This window comes from Mauremys mutica, chromosome 2 (assembly GCF_020497125.1).
Source record: "Mauremys mutica isolate MM-2020 ecotype Southern chromosome 2, ASM2049712v1, whole genome shotgun sequence".
In the NCBI taxonomy this organism is placed as follows: domain Eukaryota; kingdom Metazoa; phylum Chordata; order Testudines; family Geoemydidae; genus Mauremys; species Mauremys mutica.
In genome coordinates this window covers 260061989-260085191 of record NC_059073.1, presented here as the reverse complement: position 1 = coordinate 260085191, position 23203 = coordinate 260061989, and the positions used below count along the sequence as shown (strand labels likewise).

The window sequence follows — 23203 nt, the reverse complement described above, 5'->3', positions numbered from 1 at the left end:
GTTTGGAATCTTGATGGCTCCCATCAACCAAAACAATTCACTGTGGATGGCTCTGTTTGCAGGCAGGCCTTCCTGTGAGAAATGAAGGCTTGAAGTCTTACAGTGACGTGATCATGTCACCTGAACTGGAATCCATCTAACCTGGTGGTGTTCCATTGAGAAGGAGAGTGGGAACCAAGAGAGGGACAAAAGGATTCCCGCCTTATGCAAAAGATATATAAGTGGGTGGAACAGAACAAAAGGGGCAGCCATCATGAGAAATCCCCTAGCTACCACCTGAGCTGGAACAAGGGCTGGACCAGGGGAAAGGATTGTGCCCAGACTAGGAAGGCATCCAGTCTGTGAAAAAAACTTATTGAAACATCTCTGAGGATGAGATTTTATCTGTATTCAGTTTTATTACTATACTAGGCTTAGACTTGCGTGCTTTATTTTATTTTTCTTGGTAATTCACTTTGTTCTGTCTGTTACTACTTGGAACCATTTAAATCCTACTTTCTGTATTTAATAAAATCACTTTTTACTTATTAATTAACCTAGAGTATGTATTAATACTGGGGGGGGAGGCAAACAGCTGTGCATATCTCTCTATTAGTGTTATAGAGGGCGAACAATTTATGAGTTTACCCTGTATAAGCTTTATACAGGGTAAACGGATTTATTTGGGGTTTGGACCCCATTGGGAGTTGGGCATCTGGGTATTAAAGACAGGAACACTTCTTAAGCTGCATTCAGTTTAAGCCCATAGCTGTTAGTTGACATGGTTCAGACCCTGGGTCTGTGTTGGAGCAGCCTGGCGTGTCTGGCTCAACAAGACAGGGTGCTGGAGTCCCAAGCTGACAGGGAAAGCAGGGGCAGAAGTAGTCTTGGCACATCAGTTGGCAGTTCCCAAGGGGATTTCTGTGATCCAACCCATCACAAACATATTTGATATTTAATTTTGAAAGGATTTTTTAAGTGCATAGGCAACTACTAAACCAAAGCTCAAATCATTTGAAGAATAAGTCTTAGAAAATTTGCATGTTTAAGTTTATGAAATTATCTTTCTAAATATACTGAGACCACAGTGCTGAGGGAGCCATTTTTCATTTCCTGAATCATCAGTATTGGAATTATTATTTGCTGGAGGTATTTTTCTAAGGTATCAGTCATATTTTATGCTTTCAGAATATCCTTGCTGACATGTTGTACAAATAAGCCTCTCATTTACTTGTTTTATATCAGTCTGAAAAGACTGTTAAAAGGAATTTTTCTGTTCTGACAGGAAGAAGCTGATTTATGCAATAATGAATTTACAACTCCTCATTTGGGCACTCCAGCTGGGCATAGTACTTCATGCGTTAAAATAGCCAATATCAATGTAAATGGCCCTCTTTCTCCCAAAAAGAAATACAAATCAGATTAACAAACAGTCCCTTCATTCTTTTGCTGTGCAAAATAAGATTTCCTCATGCTCATTCCTTGCAGGCTCCCTGGCTATACATTCACCAGGAGTCTGTGCTGGGATTATTGAAACATTTCTTTCCACTGTAGTATTAGTCTCTTCTACTTATATAATATATTCAAAGCTAAAGTAATGGGTGTATTTGGTCATAATTTGCAGATGATAAATTTTACACCATGAACAGTTAGGATTTGGTGATTGAGCTGCAATCTTTTGGTCTAAGACCACATAAATGAAGCAGAGTTATCAGTACTCATCAGTAGTTGTATAGGAGATCTCCATGGACAATTAGGAGAAGACGGCCTGGTAGTGAGGGTGCAACCCTGTGATATTAGAGATTTGGGTTCAGGTCTCCCCTGCCCTAATGGACTTTGTTGTGCAACCTAGAGCAAGTCACTTACTCTTTTTAGGTCTTAATTCACTGCCTGTAAAATGCAAATAGTATTATTGCAGTACCTTATGGGAGTGGTGTGAGGCTGAAAACATTAAAGATGCTCAGATATTAAAGAATTGGGGGCTGTGTAAGCACTTAAGATAGTCAGAAGTGGTGTTGATGATTCAGTGGGTGGCACTCTGCCCTCTGAGCACACATCTATCCTAGGAAAAGGGGTTGTGTTTTAAAACATGCTGGCTATCGTGTTTGTTTTTTCAACAACACTGAAGCAGGATTGACCACGGCAAGATAACACATTTTAAAACGTAGTATCTTTGTCTGCAGTGATGTTTGAAAATATTAATGTATCTTCATAGGTTTGCAAGTCAGGAAGCGTCAGGGGGAACATTTCATGGCCACAAGAGAGTGGTCGAAGGTAGATACATTATCTCCAGGTTCAGCAGGTCCCTTTTCCCTGGGTAAGATAACAAGGACTATTCCAGAACACTCCAGAACTTTCTAGAACTTATTAAGGCAGGCAGGCAGGCTACACCTGTAGCCAATAGTTACTAGAATTAATTAGGGCTAATCAGGACAGCTGGTATAAAAAGGCTCTCACTCCAGTTAGTGAGGTGTGTGTAAGGAGCTCGGAGTGAGAGGATGTGCTGCTGGAGGACTGAGGAATACAAGTGTTAACACACATCAGGAGGAAGGTCCTGTGGTGAGGACAAAGAAGGTGTTGGGAGAAGGCTATGGGGAAGTAGCCTAGGGAATTGTAGCTATCGTGTAGCTGTTCCAGAAGGCACTCTAGACAGCTGCAGTCCACGGGGCCCTGGCCTGGAACCCAGGGTAGAAGGCAGGTCTGGGTTCCCCCCAAAACCTCCCAACTCCTGATCCAACACAGGAAGATCTGAGGCTAGCAAAATCTGCCACTAAGTGCAGGACCCACCAAGGTAGAGGAGGAACTTTGTCACAGTGGTCAGAGTCCAGACACCAGAGCCAATGGTCAAAACAGTGTCAGAGCTAGGAATCAGAGCCAAGGATTGGAATCAAATTTCCAGAGTCAAAGAAGGCAGGAGCAAGCCTGAGACAGGACTGCAACAAGGCTGGGAGCAGGGCAGGGTCTAGGCTGGAGCAAGGGAGAAGCAGGTCTTAGAGTAAAGTGAGAACAAGGGGGGAAGGGGCAGAGAATCTACAAGCATGTGAATTGACCAGCCAGCAGGCTGCTGCTGCTCGGCTTAAGAACTGGCCTGCTAGCTTCCTCAGCCAATCAGGTAGCCCAGCTGACTCATGAAGCTGTCAGGAGTAGTGAGCAGGTGCAGCTGCAGGGCTTACTCCTGACTGGAGGGACCATTCTGATCACTGATAAAGTTTGCAGATGAGATAAACATTGGGGGAGTGGTAAATAATGAAGAGGACAGGTCATTGATTTAGAGTGATCTGGATCACAGGTTAAACTGGGTACAAGCGAACAGTATGTGTTTTAATATGACTAAAAGTAAATGAATACATTTAGGAACAAGGAATGTAGGCCACACTTACAGGATGGAGAACTGTATCATGGGAAGCAGGGACTCCAAAAAAGATTTCGGGGTCGTGATGGATAATCAGCTGAACATGAGGTCCCAGTGTGATGCTGATGCCAAAAGAGTTGATGCAACCCTGGGATGCATAAATAGGGGAATCTTGAGCAGAAGTAGAGAGGTTATTTTATGTCTCTTTTGGCACTGGTACAACATCTGCTGGAATACAGTTCTGGTGCCTACAATTCCAGGATGTTTATAAATTCAGAGATGAGCCACGAGAATGATTAAAGGATGAGAAAACATGCCTTATAGTGACAGACTCAAGAAGCTCAATAAGTCTGTAAGTAACTATGTAGGGAACAAATATTTAATAATGGGGCTATTCTATTTAGCAGAGAAAGGTATAACACAATCCAATGGCTAGGGATTCTTTTGGGGAAGTTCTATGGTCTGTGTTATACAAGCGCTCAGACTAGATCGGGGTGGGCAAACTATAGCCCGGGGCTGCATCTGGCCCTTCAGACGTTTTAATCTGGCTCTCAAGCTCCTGCTGGGGAGTGGGGTTGGGGGTTTGCTCCGCATGGCTCCTGGAAGCAGCGGCATGTTCCAACTCCAGCTCCTATTTGTAGGGGCAGCCAGGGGGCTCTGCACGGTGCCCCTGCCCCAAGCACCACCCCTGCAGCTCCCACTGGCCGGCAAACGGGGCCATTGGAAGCTGCAGGGGCAGCGCCTGCAGACAGGGCAGTGTGCAGAGCTGCCTGGCTGCATCTCTGCGTAGGAGCCAGAGTCGGGGACATGCTGCTGCTGCTTCTGGGAGCTGCTTGAGGCAAGCACCGCCTGGAGCCTGCACCCCTGATCCCCTGCCCCAGTCCTGATCCCCCTCTGACCCCCTCGGTCTCATCCTCCTGCACCCCCAGCCAGAGCCCTCACCCCCCCTGCCCCAGCCCAGAGCCCCCTCCTACACCTTGAACCCCTCATTTCTGGCCCCACCCCAGAGCCCACAACCCCAGCCGGAGCCCTCACCTCCACCCAACCCCCAATTTTGTGAGCATTTATGGCCTACCATACAATTTCCATACTCAGATGTGGCCCTCAGGCCAAAACGTTTGCCCATCCCTGGACTAGATGATCACAATGGACCCCTCTGGTACTGGAATCTATGAATTTATTATCATCTAGTCTGGTGTCTTGCATTACTCAGGCCTGAGAATGTCACCCAGTAATTCCTGCAGTGTCACTAATTGTCCCAATGATACTTCCTGAATGAAGTCTTCAATTTACTGTTATGTGGCATTTTGGGCATGTGGTCTATAAAATGAGATGTACCCAGAAGCTTTGACCTCTCATGCTTTTAAAGATCCCATAGCATTTTTTTCCAAGAGCAGCTGTATCTTGCCCAGCAGAGCTGTCCCTTGGGTAGGGTGATTTGGGGTGACTGCTCCACGCAGGCTGGTGTGATTGGCCGGCACGTTCAGTCCCAAAAGAGACGAATCTGTCACTTCCGCCCTGGGCCCCATACTCCCTAGGGATGGCCCTGCTGCCCAGATTTCAACTCTAGTAGTTGTATTCTGCATAATTAAAATTTCCCCTGTAGTTTCAGCTGGAAAAGTTATTCCGCACATCATTTCCTATAACCTGTAGCAGAGGGTGCAGAGGGCTGCCACATGCATTCCATCCCAGATGGGGGCTGTGTTTTAATGATGCCTGGGTGACCTTTACCCTATACCATCTGTAAAGAGTAGAGCTGGCTAAAAAACAGAAAAAGAACCTTAAATATTCTGAAGTTGTTTCCCATTTGCAGGGTTCAGAATGAAACAATACTTAATTCTTTTTGGAAATTTTTCATAACCATATATTTTGAAAAAAATGATTTAAAAATATTTTTTTGAAAAGTAAATATTGTTTTTCCCACATGTATTCCTTTTTGACACTGAGAACAATAAAATGAACAATCAGGTTTTTCCTTTTTCTTTTCTTTTTCCTTTTCCTGCTCTAACTTTTCAAAACATTCTCTGATTTGGAAAAGTTAATGGCATTTTTTATTTTGCTACTCTAACTTTTCCAAAGTTACAAAAATTTTGAAAAGCTATGGAGAAGAAAAAGGAAAGTGGAAAATGCCTCAGAATCAGCCATTTTATTATATTGAGTGGCAAAAAAGAGAAAAGGTAGAAAAAACAAAAATCCAAGATTTTGGAATTTTGTTTTTTGAAAATTGAAATGAGAAATTCAATTTGAAATGAAGAAAAATCTATTAAATTTCAGTTTGAAATTTTTCCATCTAAAAGATCATAAAAATGACATTTTCAGTACAAATAAATTTGGTTAAGATGAAACCCCATTTTTGTTAGGAAATTTTTTGATTGAAATATTTGGACCAGCTCCTGTAAAGCACTTTGAGATTCTTCAGCAGGAAATGCAGTATAGAAAAGTTATTAATCTAAGTATTTCTTAAATAGAATTGTGTGTTTTTGTTTTTTTGCCAAAATATTTTCTTATCCTGATACAATGTATTGTTCAATTATCTGCTATAGTTTCTATTGTTTAAGCAGTAAGCTCATGCAATGAACTTGTATGACTGAAAAGTTTCTAAATCCAGTAGATGTGTTGTGTTGTGCTACAGAAGCACCTTATGTAACACTTTCCCCACCCTTAGTCTTTATGACCTTTCTACAGGCATTTTCAAAATTAGAGCACAAACCAATATAGTGCACCTATTTTCCCCTTGGATCCTAATGACTCTTAAGGACACATTTGTTTTGGAACATCATGTGATTCAGATTAAGTATGAGAAGGCTTGCCAACCACTTAATAAATCCAGAGGTGATTTCAAAGATGCTGGCATTGCTATCTCTGAAGTGTGTTATGGTGCCAAATCCTGCAGTTGGAAAACTATCTTTCACAACTTGAATATAGGCCCTGAGCTATCAACCAAGCACACATCACATCTGTACTCCTAGAAAAGCTAGACAAAGAGGAAGATGAGTGCACAAAGCAGATGGAGTTTGTTTTAATGTGGTGATCCTGAAATTGTATCAGCATTGACTAATCTATGTTTTAACTTTACATAGCTCTTGATTTTAGCAATTTTTTTCAGCTTGTTTGTTCATTTCCTATTTTTGACTTACATTTCTTATTGTTGAATATTAGTTGAGTATGTTTTCAGCCTCTTGACATGTTACCTGTTCACTGGCTATGAAGAAATTGGAGATAGTTTTAGGTGTCTTGCCAGAGTGCAGTCAGGAATGTTCTGTGGTGCAGCTGTCCTGAACTGATTTGGAGCTCTGTTTGTTCTGCTGAATTAGATGTTCTTTTCTGCTGTTTTATCATCTTTCCACTCAGTTGGCCTGCTGAGATATTTTAAGGCTGTTTCTCCTGTTATTGATTGAGTTTGTGTAATTGTTGAACCAGGATTGTTTTTTCCTCCCAGTGGATTATGCTGCTGTGGGCTGCCTTTTCTTTCTCTCTCTTTTCCATGGTCAATGGATTCACTTGCATTACTGCTCTCTACAGACAGCTTGTTAGTGCATAGTTCTGCATACAGGATTTTCTAGAACCTGCCACTTCTTTTTTCTCTTCTTGAGTCTGTTGGTCCTGCAGTCAGTCAATCTACAGTAAAGATCTACTTTTTGTGCTTTCCCTATCTTATTTCTGAGCACTAGGTAGTGGATATTATGGCCTTGGTCACAGTGGAATCAGAACAGTGCTAAATACTACATAGATTTAAAAAAATGAATGTTGCCCAAAACAGCAGCAATTTGCGTTCAGCTGCTATATGTGCCTAGTTAGTGTATAATATAAACATGCTAGTGGCATTCCAAACACACACAGGCCTCTGGACAACAGCATGGTGTCTGGCTTTCATTGCAGAGTACAAGGGTTTTGGCAAAACTTGTGTTGTATATAATTATGCCCTGTTCCCCTTTATCTGCAGATAGACACACATGTAGAAGCTCTGTGCTGTCCAGCCTCCATGGGGTTTGGCTCTGTACAATGTTGTTTTGTAGTTATACAGCTTGTGATTTGTTTAGTTGCCCACAGATTCCTACATACTATGTCTATATTTTGTGCTTAATTTTGAATGTCTGCTCCTTCTGCCTCTTTTTCCATGAAATGGGAAATATGGTCCTTTGTTTCTAATTTACCTTTACATTACATCTATTTGCTAGTCTAATAAATTATTTCTTTTAAGACCACATTATCAGTGAGGCACCATCTTCTGAATTTTTCTTAGTTAAAGGTGAAGTGGAAATGTAAATGCAAAAATCCTTAGCATTTCAATAGTGCGCACTGAATGTCCCCACTAATCAAGCTAAGAGAAGCTTTTAGCAAATGAACTAAAAATTCTTCTTTTTTTTTTTTTCTTAACTTTCCTTTAGGTCAAGGATTGCTGGTTCCTATTCTATTGTGATAACCCTACATGCGTCCTGTTGTGATGTCACAGCCACTATAGAACTCCATTGGAGCTTCTACCATCTGTAAGTAAGTCCAGTTCTTTAGAATATTGTATTGTTGCTCCTTTTGACCAGAACAATTAGCCAATATTTGGGGTCTTAGGAGTTGTATCTGTTAAGTAGAGAAACTGATGATGAGTCAGGTATTTCTCTGGTGCAATTCTGTTTATTTACAAAGAATGGAAATGAAGTCCTGTTTCCCTGAACACAGTAGGACTCCAACAGGAGTCATTTTCTTTGACAGTTCCAAGGCTCTTTCCAGCAGCACTCTGCCCAAAAAACATAAGAACAGCCGTACTGGGTCAGACCAAAGGTCCATCTAGCCCAGTATCTGTCTACCGACAGTGGCCAATGCCAGGTGCCCCAGAGGGAGTGAACCTTACAGGCAATGATCAAGTGATCTCTCTCCTGCCACCCATCTCCATCCTCTGACAAACAGAGGCTAGGGACACCATTCCTTACCCATCCTGGCTAATAGCCATTTATGGACTTCACCACCATGAATTTATCCAGTTCTCTTTTAAACACTGTTATAGTCCTAGCCTTCACAACCTCCTCAGGTAAGGAGTTCCACAAGTTGACTGTGCACTGCGGGAAGAAGAACTTCCTTTTATTGGTTTTAAACCTGCTGCCAATTAATTTCATTTGGTGACCCCTAGTTCTTGTATTATGGGAATTAGTAAATAACTTTTCCTTATCCACTTTCTCCACATCACTCATGACTTTCTATACCTCTATCATATCCCCACTTAGTCTCCTCTTTTCCAAGCTGAAGAGTCCTAGCCTCTTTAATCTTTCCTCATATGGGACCCTCTCCAAACCCCTAATCATTTTAGTTGCCCTTTTCTGAACCTTTTCCAGTGCTAGAATATCTTTTTTGAGGTGAGGAGACCACATCAGTACACAGTATTTGAGATGTGGGCGTATCATGGATTTATATAAGGGCAATAATATATTCTCAATCTTATTCTCTATCCCCTTTTTAATGATTCCTAACATCCTGTTTGCTTTTTTGACCGCCTCTGCACACTGCATGGACATCTTCAGAGAACTATCCACGATGACTCCAAGATCTTTTTCCTGACTCGTTGTAGCTAAATTAGCCCCCATCATATTGTATGTATAGTTGGGGTTGTTATTTCCAATGTGCATTACTTTACATTTATCCACATTAAATTTCATTTGCCATTTTGTTGCCCAATCACTTAGTTTTGTGAGATCTTTTTGAAGTTCTTCACAATCTGCTTTGGTCTTAACTATCTTGAGCAGTTTAGTATCATCTGCAAACTTTGCCACCTCACTGTTTACCCCTTTCTCCAGATCATTTATGAATAAATTGAATAGGATTGGTCCTAGGACTGACCCTTGGAACACCACTAGTTACCCCTCTCCATTCTGAGAATTGACCATTAATTCCTACCCTTTGTTCCCTGTCTTTTAACCAGTTCTCAATCCATGAAAGGACCTTTCCTTTTATCCCATGACAGCTTAATTTACGTAAGAGCCTTTGGTGAGGGACCTTGTCAAAGGCTTTCTGGAAATCTAAGTACACTATGTCCACCGGATCCCCCTTGTCCACATGTTTGTTGACCCCTTCAAAGAACTCTAATAGATTAGTAAGACACGATTTCCCTTTACAGAAACCATGTTGACTATTGCTCAACAGTTTGTTTTTCTATGTGTCTGACAATTTTATTCTTAACTATTGTTTCGACTAATTTGCCCGGTACCGAAGTTAGACTTACCAGTCTGTAATTGCCGGGATCACCTCTAGAGCCCTTTTTAAATATTGGCGTTACTTTAGCTAACTTCCAGTTATTGGGTACCGAAGCCGATTTAAAGGACAGGTTACAAACCTTAGTTAATAGTTCCGCAACTTCACATCTGAGTTCTTTCTGAACTCTTGGGTGAATGCCATCTGGTCCCGGTGACTTGTTAATGTTGAGTTTATCAATTAATTCCAAAACCACCTCTAGTGACACTTCAATCTGTGACAATTCCTCAGATTTGTCACCTACAAAAGCCAGCTCAGGTTTTGGGAATCTCCCTAACATCCTCAGCCGTGAAGACTGAAGCAAAGAATCCATTTAGTTTCTCTGCAATGACTTTATTGTCTTTAAGCGCTCCTTTTGTATCTCGATCATCAAGGGGCCCCACTGGTTGTTTAGCAGGCTTCCTGCTTCTGATGTACTTAAAAACATTTTGTTATTACCTTTGGAGTTTCTGGCTAGCCTTCTTGAAACTCCTCTTTGGCTTTTCTTATTACACTCTTGCACTTAACTCTCTCTCTCTCGGTCTTGGGGGCTTTCTCTCAGGGCCACATTACCAGTGCTTGTTCTCCTATTAGGTTTCCTGCTGCCTTCTGTCAGCTTCTGCTCAGACACACACACCTCCACTAAACAATACCCAGCACCCTGCATTTTCATTCAGGTCCTAGCAAAACCACTCCACCCACACAGCTCAGCTTTTGATCAGCCCTATCTATGGCCTGTGTTTTGGGGTGTTCCTTACTGTTTCAGCTCTGACTCCAAAAAGGAATTTAACTGCTGTGACGATGCAGTTCTGGCGGGACCCAACTGAGAGTGCCAATTCAGGACCAATTGCTTAAACAGGGCAGTTACAGCCCAAGGCTGGGGTTTTTCCACCTCTAAGGCAAACCAAACCAGACAGACAAAGGACTTCGGTCTCAGCCCACTGGCTAACCACAAGTCACAAGCAATTCCCTTAGACACTCCAGTTTCCCAGTATCACCACCAGTGCCACTCGTCCTGGGGATGAATGGTTATGAAAACCAACACCCCAGTAAAAGAGAGGTTCTCTCGATCCCAAAGAATCAAGCCCCAGACCCAGGTCAATATACAGATCAGATCTTACCCACAAATCACGCTGTTGCCAATCCTTTAGAATCTAAAAGTTTATTCATAAAAGGAAAAAGATATAGATGAGAGCTAGAATTGGTTAAATGGAATCAATTACGTACAGTAATGGCAAAGTTCTTGGTTTAGGCTTGTAGCAGTGATGGAGTAAACCGCAGGTTCAAATCAAGTCTCTGGAGTACATCCCCTGCTGGGATGGGTCATCAGTCCTTTTGTTCAGAGCTTCAGTTTGTAGCAAAGTCCCTCCAGAGGTAAGAAGCAGGATTGAAGACAAGATGGAGATGAGGCATCAGCCTTTTATAGTATTTTCCAGGTGTAAGAACCTCTTTGTCCTTACTGTGGAAAATTACAGCAAAATGGAGTCTGGAGTCACATGGGCAAGTCCCTGCATACTTTGCTGAGTTACAAGGCATATCTGCCTTCTCTCAATGGGTCAGTTGTATAGCTGATGGTCCTCAATGGGCCATTAAGCAGGCTAGGCAGAGCTAACACCAACTTGTCTGGGATGTTTCCCAGAAGCACAGCACAAATTTGAAATACAGACCGTATAGAGCCAATACTCATAACTTCAACTACAAATGATACATACATATAGTCAGTATAATTATAACCAGCAACCCATAACCTGGTCTTAGACACCTTATATGACCCCCTTTACATAAGATTTGGTGCCACTACAGGACCTTGATTGCAACCATGTTCTATATGGTCCCAGATTGTATCAATAACAATCACAACTGCTTCTTACATTATCCTGAGTGAAGGGCATGAATTGCACCCACCTGCTTAAATGAGATTTCACCCAACCTCCATCATAACAGTATAGTTTTTTTTCCAGTGTTCTGTGTCTATTTTATATCCCAAAGAAGAGATAGAGGTGTTGATCAGAAGAGTTACAGTAATTCAAGCAAAAGGATATAAAATAACCCCAAATGGTAAATAATAAAAAGATATTTTACAAAGAATGTAGTATATCTAAAAAACTGGGCCTTACTTAATTAACCCTCTGCCTGCCAGCTCCATAGATCACTAATATTCCATTGTAGCTGGGGTGCCCCTGAGGTGTCCCAGACACCAATGACCGCAAATGTGGTAGAAAAAAGTGAGGTTTTGCTGGAGTTGTTTATATAGGAGAGTGTTTCTCTTAGCCTGGCTAGTGGAGCTTGTGGAGACAATCAGCACATGCTGCTGAAGTAAACAGAATTTTTGTATTTACATTTGCAGTTATTCTTTAATCTCTCTCTAAATTACATTGTTCATTTTTTAATGTGCACTCTTAGCTCAGAAAGCTTTACTTACATGTAATTTTACTGTTGATAATCAAGTTGATGTGATGTGTTTAACAGAACCTTGGCTTAAAGCTGTATATAATTTGCTATTATTGGAAGCCAGTTGAGTTGATTGCTTGGTTTTTTTCCATCCACTGTGCCAGAATTTAAAAAGAAGCAGGTAGACACATACTTTATTCTGACCCCTTTTTCTTTTATAAAAGCCTGATTTGAACAAGAGTTGGGTTTGGGGTTGTTTTATTCCTAAATATTTTAACCTACTAGTTAGAAATCTGGGATTTCTTTTGTTTACTGATCTAACCAGTTATGAAACTTGGGATAAAGAAACAGTCTCTTCTTGGGAGGAAGAGAGAGGAAAAAACTATTGAAAGGCAGCTGGATAGTCATGGCTAGTTTCCTCTTGCAGTTCTTCCAATGCATCTTACTCTTGACCTGCATCAAGTCCTATTGGATCTCAGCCAGCAAGTGCCATTGATGCCAAAATGGGTAGTTCTGTGATAGCCTTTCATAGAGGACTAAACAGACCACTGCATTCAGGTCTCTCATGACCAGTCTAAGTTTAGAGTTCAAACTTCCAATTATGAAAAGCTATTCATGGAAACTCACTGTGCTTAGACTAGATTTTCAGCTGTTGGTGAATTGGCCTCGCTGACTTCAATGGAGCAACTTCCATTGACACCAGCTAATGATATGGTCCCTTGAGTTGTGCTGATAAATAAACTTACTCAGTTAGTAGCATAACTTTACACAATGCTTTTGATTGTGAAAGCATAATAAAGAATTCTATTTCTCACTTTTGGTCTTGTTCCACTGAATCTCTTAAGTACCATGTGGTTTGGTACTGCATGCTACTATCTAAAAATGAACCATTCTGAAAAATTGATCTACACTTTTAAGGCCTCTGTTATTAGCTGGAGCAGTGCACATCCATCTGCTGAGCTATGGCCAAGGAGGTGGTGGTAGTAGTAGCAGCCACGGATATGAGAACAACAAAAAGAGAACATTGTCCCGTAGTATTTTCCTGAAGCTATGAATTAGTACACATTAAGGGGGCAGGGACATATACGTTGGGAATAGAGTTTATGTGCAACTAGAGTTGGAAATCAGTCTCATGGACTTATTTTGATTTTTCTTCTGAACTCTTGGATTTACAATATGACCATTGGCCAGCAGGCAAGTGTCATCATGCAAGATTCTCCTGTTGGGTCTCTCTCTGGCTATGCCCTAAACAGGGGATGCAATATCCCCAAATGGCAAATTTACACCACTTCCTTTTGGTATCCACTCTGCTTCTGCCATCTAATGCTAAAAGAGAAATCCTTGATCCCCTTAATAGAAGTAAAGACATTGTAAATGTATTTAAACAAATGCTCTCAAACAAATGATTTTATTAAATTCCTTCCCTGGCCTATGACAAATCTGATATTTCTTTGAAACCACTAAAAATCCTATCCCCTGCCTACATTTACAATATAGGGGGAGAGATGTGGTACCCATGCTTATGAGGGGCAACAGTGTTTGCTGAACTGGGATGCAATCCTGAAGGAACGTTTCACTCTCATGTAAATGAAAGCATAGAATGCTTCAGATTTAGCTCCTATAACCAGCAGATGGGGAATCGGTGATTACAGTTCTTCATATGTTGTCCAAGCACTGTGGCTTTGGAAATAACTTGCCTAAAATGGTGAGAGATACAGTGGTGTGGAGATAAGCACTTCAGGATCAAATACAAAGTTAGAAAAAGTCTTAACTTAGAAATCTGTCTTCATATTGTGTGGCCACAAAGGTAGTTAACAAAAATGGCAGCAATTCCTGGTCACTGCAAGGCGATCTGTCATCCACAAGAACATAGTCTGTAAGAGAAGACTGACTCATTTAGGTAGTGAGCTAATCCCATGAGTAGCAACAACAAAAAAGTGGACCAGGGTAATGGTAGATATGGTGGAGGCCATAGAAACTCCTTAAACGTTGTGGGGGTTTTACAGGTGCACCAGTGCAAACTCTTAGGTTTGGTCTACACTTACAACTTTTACCAGCATAGTTATAGGAGTGTGAAAACCCCCCAGTGCAGACGTAGCTCTGCTGTCAGAAAAGTGCTTCTGTTGGCATAACCAGAGCCATCCCTTGGGTAGGGCGAATTGGGGCAACCGCTCCGGGCCCCGTGCTTGGCGGAGCCCCACAGGCCACTGCAATTGGCCAATGTGGTCAGTCCCATAAGAGACGAATCCATCACTTCTGCCCTGAGCACCCCCCACCCCACACACACTCTGGGCCCCACACTTTGGGGCGCCCCAAAGGCCGATGCAATTGGCTGGCACGGTCAGTCCCGAAAGAGACTAATCCATCATCCTCCGCCCCGGGCCCTGCACCCCCCCAGGGACAGCCCTGGGCATAGCTAATGTTGTTCAGAGAGCTGGTGTTACTGTACGAGCAGAAAAACTCCTATAGGTATATGCTGCATCCACACTAGGGGGCTATGCTGGTATAGGTTCTGTAGTGCAGTGGTTCTCAACCAGGGGTACATGTACGCCTGGGGGTATTCAGAGGTCTTCCAGGAGGTACATCAACTCATCTAGGTATTTGCCTAGTGCTACCACAGGCTACATAAAAAGCACTAGCAAAGTCAGTACAAACTAAAATTGCATACAAACAATGCCTTGTTTGTTTCGCTCTTTATACTATGCACTGAAATGTAAGTACAATATTTATATTTCAATTGATTTATTTTATAATTCTTTGGTAAAAATGAGGAAGTAAGTACTTTGTCAGTAACAGTGTGCTGTGACACTTTTGTATTTATGTCTGATGTTGTAAGTGAGATTTAACTTGGGGATACGCAAGGCAACTCAGACTCCTGAAAGTGGTACAGAAGTCTGGAAAGGTGGAGAGCCACTGCTGTAGTGTAGACATAGCCATAGGTTATGTCCACTGCACATTCCTTTCAGCAGTGTGTAGTGTACATACACTATATGCCCCCCTCGCATGGGTATAATTAGCAAGTAGATGGTGAGGCACTGGTTAGGTGAGTAAAGATACTCCTGAACTGTATGGGTATGAACTCACCCAAGCAGCGCATCCTGTCTACACTGCTAAAAATAGCAGCATAGTGTCCCTCTGTCTCACTGTTGCTGGAGTCTTTCTTTGATACAGGAAAAACTCTGGCAGCAGGGTAAGACTCTGGCAGTGGAGAAAGGCTCCAGCAGCAGAGAGATGCTGGAGTCTTTCCCAGCCACAGGGAAAGGCGCCTACAATGGAGAGCTGCTGGAGCATTTCCCTGGAGCAGGGAAAGGCTCTGTCTGGCAACTCCCAGTTGCTGGTGGCAGCTCATTGCTGAAGGAGACTTTCCCTTTGGCAACGAAAGGCTCCAGCAGCTCCCTCTGGCAGAGAGAGACTCTGACAGTGGGAAGTTGCTGGAGCCTTTCCCCACCACAGTGAAAGACTTTGGCAGCAGGGAAAGGCTCTGGCAGGGGGAGGCAGTAGTGACAAGCTCTATCAGCTCCCCACTGCCAAGCTTTTCCCCGTTGCCTCCCTGCTGCTTCCCCACTGCCAGAACCTTTCACTGTCATGGGTAGCTGCACACTGGAGCATGAACTCAGCCTGTTCTTCATTGCAGCGTGTAACTACACATACCTTATACACCACTGAAAGAGGTGTGCAGTGCAGACACACTGCGGTGGCATAAAGAGTGTCTTATACAGTACAGGTGTAAGTCACTTTTTGCATATGTGCCATGCATCTGTGCTAGAGGGCTGCACTGGTGCTGCTACATTTGTATAGTTACATCAGTGCAAAAAACAAACAAACCTGTGGACAAGATTTCAGAATGCTCAAGACAGCAATCTGACAGTGTTGCAGGGGAAAGGAATATCTTAAGCACATTTTCTTATCGAGTAAGAAGGAAACCATCTGTCATGAGTATGCCCTACTGGTGAAAGGCCATATTGCACATAAGCCAAGATCAGTACAGAGATGGAATCCTCTTGGCTGAGGAAGAGTGACAAATTTATTCTCCCCCGCCCCCACTCTTTTTTTAGACAGTGGCATACATTCCAAAGAACCTCGAACAATTGTTACACTATCATGAAATGGCTGAGACACTGAAAAGGGACTCAAAAATCCTGGAGGAAAACAGTGTGTTTTCAAAGAGGACCGGGGGTTGCTAAAAGGGATCCAGAAAAAATAAAAAACGATTATTTCTTACAAAGCTGAGTCGGTGCCACATGCCATGAGAGCCAAGACATGAAGTTGAGAGTCAGTGACATTCTTGCTCCAGAATAGCCTGCCCCATTTGTACCTCTTTTAAGCCAGTTAATATTCATATTTGCAGGGTTTATAATTTAAACAATTGGCCGTCTACAACACTGCCAAATTCCCAGGATTTGAGAACTTGGTTACTTCACTGTCGGGAGTAACTTTTGCTACAGTAATTTAGGCCTACACCTAAAATTTAGATCTTCCCTAACACAAAGGGGGTAAAAAATGTACATCCCTGGGAGATGCAGTTAAGCTGACCTAAACCCTGATATAGACACTTCTAGGTTCTTCTGTCAACATACCTATGGTGTGGATTTATTACAGTCATGGAAAAACTCTTTCCATCTCTATAGGAAGAGTCTACATTACAGTGCTACAGAATTCCTCTGTTGACTATCTGTGTCTACACTGAGGGTTATGTCAACCTAACTATGTTGCACAGGGCACAGAATTTTTCACAGCCCTGAGCGATGTAGCCAGGTCAATCTAATGTTCAGGTATAGATCAGGGCTTTGATTCAAGCATGGTCTAAACTACAAAGTTAGGTCAACGTAAGCCACCTTGCATTGACCTAGTTATGCATTTGTCTACACTTAAATTTGTCTCCCGCTGAAGCAAATGCCCCATTTCCCTGACATAGTAACACCACATGTCTGAGCAGTGTTGAGCCATGGTAGATTTACTGAGATGGATGCAGTGCAAGTGTAAACACTGTTATTTATGTCAACCCTAACAGTCCTCGAGCAGCTGATTCACAATACCCGACACTGACCACTCTGGTCACAATTGTGAACTCCACTGCCAAAAGCCCCCCTCCCATTTAAAGCCCCCCAATTTTTTGATATGCCTTTTCCAGATTGCCCAGCATGGTGAGCACACCTAGCAGCTCTCCACTGTTGTGTGCAACTGCCCAGCTAGCCATGCTGCCCTGCCTACATGCTCCAGACATGCTCTAGCTTGAAGTACACAGGAGATATTGGATCTCCTGTGCCTCTAGGAAGAAGAGGCTGTGCAAGCACATCTACAGAAATGCAGACATCTACGAGCAGATTGCCTGGGGGATGCGGGAGGAGGGGTATAATATGGACCAGCAGCAGTGCTGTGTGAAAGGAAAGGAACTGTGTCAAGCATATCAGAAGGCCAGGGAGGCCAACAATTGATCTGGTGCTGAGCCATAGACCTGCCACTTTTACAAAGACCTGCATGTCATATTTAGCAGAGACCTCACTACCACCACCCCACAACTACTGTGGATACCTCCAAGAAGCCCAAGTCACGGGCCCCTGGTGTGAACCATGAGAATGAGTAGGAGGTGGAGGAGGAAAAGAAGGAGGACGGAGGACATGCAAACAGGGCAGGGAAGGGTACAGCCATGCTGCAAGCGAAAACCTATTTAAGATGCCATCACAGTCCAGTCAGTCCCAGGTGTCAAGCACAGGCAAGCCTGATGCAGTTCCCTGAGGAAGGAACCTCAGGCAAGTGTGTAATTGTATTTCCCATTAAAATGATGTACTGATGGTGCCCCCAACTTAACAGGACACAGCTATCAGCTTTTCCTTATTTATTCATACCGGAAGAGAGAGCAGTACAACAAAAAGAAGTAGCGTTGTTATCTGCTTTTCATTTCCCTGTAGAGCTAGGCAAGGGCGGCATGTGAAGAAGTTTGTTTATGTACACAAGGATGTTCCTTGAATCCTCCTGAGAGATCTCTATGAGACACTCACGGAGATACTCTGTAGTCCTCTTCCAGGGCCGGTGCAACCATTTAGGTGACCTAGGCGGTTGCCTAGGGCACTAGGATTTGGGGGGTGCCATTTTCTTTGGCAGCAACCACGGCGGCCAGATCTTCGGCCGCCCTGGTTGCCGCCAGCATTTAGGCAGAGGGAGCTGGGGCAGGGCCACCTGCAGCAAGTAAGGGGGGGCGGCATGCAGGGGAACTCCCCGCCTCAGCTCACCCCTGCCCCGCCTTCTCCCCGAGTACACCGTGGCTGCTTCACTTCTCCCGCCAATCAGCTTAGGTGCCGCAAGCCTGGGTGGCGGGAGAAGTGAAGCAGCAACGGCGTGCTCGGGGTGCTCGTGAGTGGAGCAGGGCTGAGCTGGGGTGGGGGGGCGGGGAACTGCTGCAAGGAGGGCGCCTCAGGATGGAGGGAGGGAGCTGCTGTGGGAGGGAGCTCGGGGGGGGTGGGGCGCGGGCACAATGTGGAAGTTTTGCCTAGGGCGTGGTAATAAGGTAATGGTAATAATTGGAGATATACCAATCTCCTAGAACTGGAAGGGACCTCGAAAGGTCATCAAGTCCAGCCCCCTGCCTTCACTAGCAGGACCAATTTTTGCCCCAGATCCCTAAGTGGCCTCCTCAAGGATTGAACTCACAGCCCTGGGTTTAGCAGGCCAATGCTCAAACCACTGAGCTATCTCTCCCCGCCCCACTGAGCTATCTCTCCCCCCCGTGAAACATCCTTGCACCAGCCCTGTCCTCTTCCAAAGGTTTCTAGGGATGGTAGCATTATTTCTTCCTCCACGGTAGGACAGTTTCCCATACCGGTCAGTGATAACTTCAGCAGGCTCCACTGAAGTACACAGGCTAGCAGCATATGGGGCTAGGTGGATTCGGGACACCAGCAGGAGCTGTGCTTTCTGTGCCTTTGTTACCCTCAGGAGTGAGATATCAGCTAAAATCACCATCGCCTGGGGAAAATGGTGACAACTGCAGTGCCATTGCCCTATATTCGATTTCATGCAACTGAGCAACTACCTCCTCATTTCCCTCCTCCTGGTGGGCCATACTCACCGTGGCTAGTGCTGTGAGTGGTGCCATGCTCCAAAGCAGAAGCGTCAATAAGCATGTCTTGTTTAAAACTTATGGGGAGCAATGGAAGGGAGTTCTGAATCTTAACTTTCCCTTTCCCTTGTGACTACGTTGACAAAGGCTGAATGGCACTTCTGTGTTTTATCTGCAGCTGCTGCTGTTGCAGCCTTTAGGGGTCTCCCCTCCATGCCCGTGGAACACCTGAGCCAGATAAGGAAGAGAATGTTCAATGAGATCCTGCAAGCCAGTGCTGCATCAGACCATGAGTAAAGGACCTGGAAGATGAGTATTGCAGACAGCCTGGAGAAGAATGGAGCAGACAAGAGAGAGGCCCTGGATACCAGCAGGAAAAGGAAAGGGAGATGCACCAGCACATAATGAGGCTTCTTCAGCAGCAAACACAGATGCTGCAGACTCTTGAACCTGAAGGTACACAACAATCATGGTCTCCCCTTCACTTGCAGCCCATGGAGAACTCCATGACAGCACCTCCCTATGCCCCCCCTCAACATTCCACATAGTATCAGGGGCCATATTCCTACCCCACCACTCTACCTCGGGGAACATTAGGGACAACCATAGCTCCACATACACTGACCTGTGAAAGCCACAGTTGCTGTATGTGTAGGTAAAATAGATGTGAATGTTCCTTCTCCTTGTTAAGTTCTGTTCCATTAATTTATTAAGTTTTTATATAGTTGCTTTTAAATTGCACAGATTTTAATTTGCACTGGTTTTGTTACTATTCCCAACATATGCTGCAGAGTACACAGCCGTTCTGAAAGTACCTGCTTACATGTTAATGTACAATGTGACACAACTCATAGGCTCAGTGACAAATACAATGTAATAATAAGTACAACAAGCACAGCAAAATTAATAGGTGCATTGACAGTGTGATATTCATACACAAACACCAAGTGCCACAGAATTCCTAACAGGCCCCCAAACCAGGAAGAGTACAGTCCACCACATTGCATTACTGTGGCTCACTGTTAAAATGCTCTTTCAAAGCCTTCCTGAGTCATATAGCTCTGCATTGAATCTTCTAATAGCCCTCATGTCCGGCTGTTCAGACAGCCACCTTCTGTCCTGGCAGCAACTGTTCCCCTTTGCTTCAGAGATATTATGCAGGACAGAGCAGGCAGCTATAACCATTGGGATGTTTTTCTGACTGAGATCCAATCTTGTGAGTAAACAATGCCAGTGTCTTGTCAATCTACCAAAAGTGCATCCAACTGTCACTCTGCACCTGCTGAACCAGTAGCTGAAACTTTCCTTGGTGCTGTAGAAGTGGCCGGTGTACAGCTTCATGAATGAGGGGAGCAAGAGGTGGGCTAAGTACCCAGGATCACTATTGGCATTTCAACATTGCCAATGGTAATCTGCCAGTTGGGAAAGGAAGTCCCTACTTACATCTTTCTGAACAGTCCTGTGCTCTTAAAGATGAGAGCGTTATGCATTTTCCATGACCAGCCAACATTCATGCTGGTGAAGAATCTTGGTAATCCTCCAACGCTTGCATAACTATGGAAAAGTAGCCCTTTCAATTGAGGCACTCTATTGCAAAGTGAGTTGATGCCATAATAGAGATATGACACCATCTACTGCTCCACCACTGTTCAGGAACCCCATTACTGCCAGTCCATCCACTATATCCTGCACATTATTGAGAGTCACAGTCCTGCATAGCAGGATACAATTAATGGCCCTGCACACTTACATGACAACTGCCCTCACAATGGATTTTCCAACTCTAAAATGATTGTCCAGTGACTGGTAGCATTCCGGTGCTGCAAGTTTCCACAGTGTGATCACTACTCTTTTCTCTAATATCAATGCAGTTCTCATAGTGGTGCCTCTGTGCTGGAGGGCTGGGGTGAGCTTGCACACAGATCCAGGAATGTGGCCTTTTGCATGTGGATGCTCTGCAGCCACTGATTGTCATCCCAAAACAGTATTATGATGCAATCCACCAGTCAATGCTCGGTTCTTGGGCCCAGAAGTGGTGCTCCACCATCTGCAACTGCTCTGTGAACATCACCAACAACCTTGAATTGGTTCTCGCTATGTCCCACAACAATCTCTCCTCCAAGAAATTGTTATATTCCACCCTTATTTGTTTCTCCTTACAGCTTTGCAAATGCTGGAGGTTCTTGCAATGCTTATGACAATAGCATTAGTTCTCCTTACAGCTCTGCAAATGCTAGAGGTTCTTGCAACGCTTATGACACTAGTGCAGAGCTGTGTAAGCTCCATGCCTCTGTCAGAGATGGTGGACAGCAAGAAGGCTGCACAGGTTCATGTTTTTTTTTAAAGTGCAAAAATTATGGGATACAAGTGACATTATTGGATGTGGACAGTTACATACTGGGAAATTGACCTTTTGCTCCCAGTCAGCCCTTTGTGATTCATTTCTACCCCACCATGCATTGCCAAAAGCTTCTCAAGCACAGTGCGCCAGAAGGTGGTGGGTTGCACGCTGGGATGCCTACCATAGAGCACCACACTGTGCACTGACACAAGCAGTCCAGGTGAGTATGCACAGTGCCGACGGAAGGAGCCAAGTGTGTACATGCACAAATGATATACTAAGTATGGCGGCTTTCTGCTGATGTAATGTCTATCAATCAAAGTTTGTAGTGTAGACATGGCCTGAGTCATGTATACCAACAATTAGTCCTTGATGAGGTTTCAAGATCGCTAGTAACCATAAACACCAGTAAGGGTTTATTTCTTGATATAAGTTACCATTTAGAGTGTTACTCACTTCTGTCATTCTTAGCACATTGTGGAAACCATCTGACAGTGTTTGGTTAATTGGCTCTGTATATTGACATTATTATTGTGACAGATTAAACAGAACAAAAGCATCTCAGATTGCTACAAGAAGAGATAACAAGCTATGACAGGGGTCCAGATAAGAAAGGATAAATGTCTCTTTCACAGGAAAAAGGTAGACTAATTGGGCACTGTGCTAGGTGACACAGGAATTCATCCCATTGACAAGAAAGTTAAGGAAAGAAATTAAAAAGACTTGAGATCCTTAGACCACTTTAATTAAGGACTGTTTGTTTTTCCATATCACAACCATTGTATAAGTTGGTGTATAAAGGGATCGAATGGATATAGGATCCAGAACAAGAGGAAGCTTTCACAAAAACTAAAGACCTGCAGTACTTCTGTGGTAGGCCATTATGGGGCATTGCAAGCCACACATTTTACCATTTTTTTTTATAACTCATGTGCTTCTGTTAGTGAGACTCTTTAGCCTATCCAGTATTTGACTTGACTGAGCCTTTTGCCAGTTTAGGAAATTGGATAGTACTATAGCGTTATTGTATGTTTTAGCACCTGTTGTTATTGTCAATACCCAGGGATAGTGACAATTGTCCTTTGGTTTCTGGTACGTGCTGTTCTTTCTGGTTTCTCTATGATTAATTGTTTCTCATGCTCTAAACCTGTTGTCTTTACATTCTGAATTATTTTCTAACTCTAGGAAAGTTAGTGAATCATCTGTCCAGTACTTCTCTATGGGAGAAATTTATTCAAAGCCATGAGGTTTTACAACTGTATCAACTCTTTTCTGAATCACACAAATGATACTATTATTAAATGTAATATAAAGATAAAATTCTTGTATTATCTACTTTATTATAAATTGCAAATTTTGTGCACTGTAGGGTTTCTTACCAATATGAATCAGGGATTCAGTGGATCTGATTCTCCACTGCCTTGCATCTTGTGCAGTCATTTACATCTTTCAAGTGAGAAGGGTAGAGTTTTACACCCACTTTGTAATGACTAGGCAAGGAGCATTTTCTTAAAGGCTTTACTAATAAGGGAGAGGGTACAAATGTTGGGTTCCAAAAAGAAGGACGCCATGACAATATGTGACTTGAAGAGGGAAGAAAATGATACACTTCATTTTGATTAAGGGTTAAATTCTGCACTTGTGTGCTTTTATGAGAATGGTCATAGCTGACATCTTCAATTGGTGATGATTATGTTGTGCCACAGGTTATGCAGATGTGTTGCTACTCCTGATGAGGTTGGTATCCTGTATGTTTTGACTGACATAGACAGCATGGACAGCAAATAATCAGAGGCTATTTTCAAACAGGTTCATTTAATCATTTATCATTCAGCATCTCTTAAGTCAACGGGCAGCATAAGTTTTT

At 43.3% G+C, this 23203-nt stretch overlaps 1 long non-coding RNA gene across 1 annotated transcript; it reads left to right on the top strand.

The window, feature by feature from the left end:
* The first annotated feature begins 2475 nt into the window (after positions 1–2475).
* LOC123364266 lies at positions 2476–22532 on the top strand. Its single transcript, XR_006577051.1, has 3 exons — positions 2476–2538; positions 7720–7818; positions 19174–22532. It is a non-coding gene; the product is annotated as an uncharacterized LOC123364266 (long non-coding RNA).
* The last annotated feature ends 671 nt before the right edge of the window (positions 22533–23203 follow it).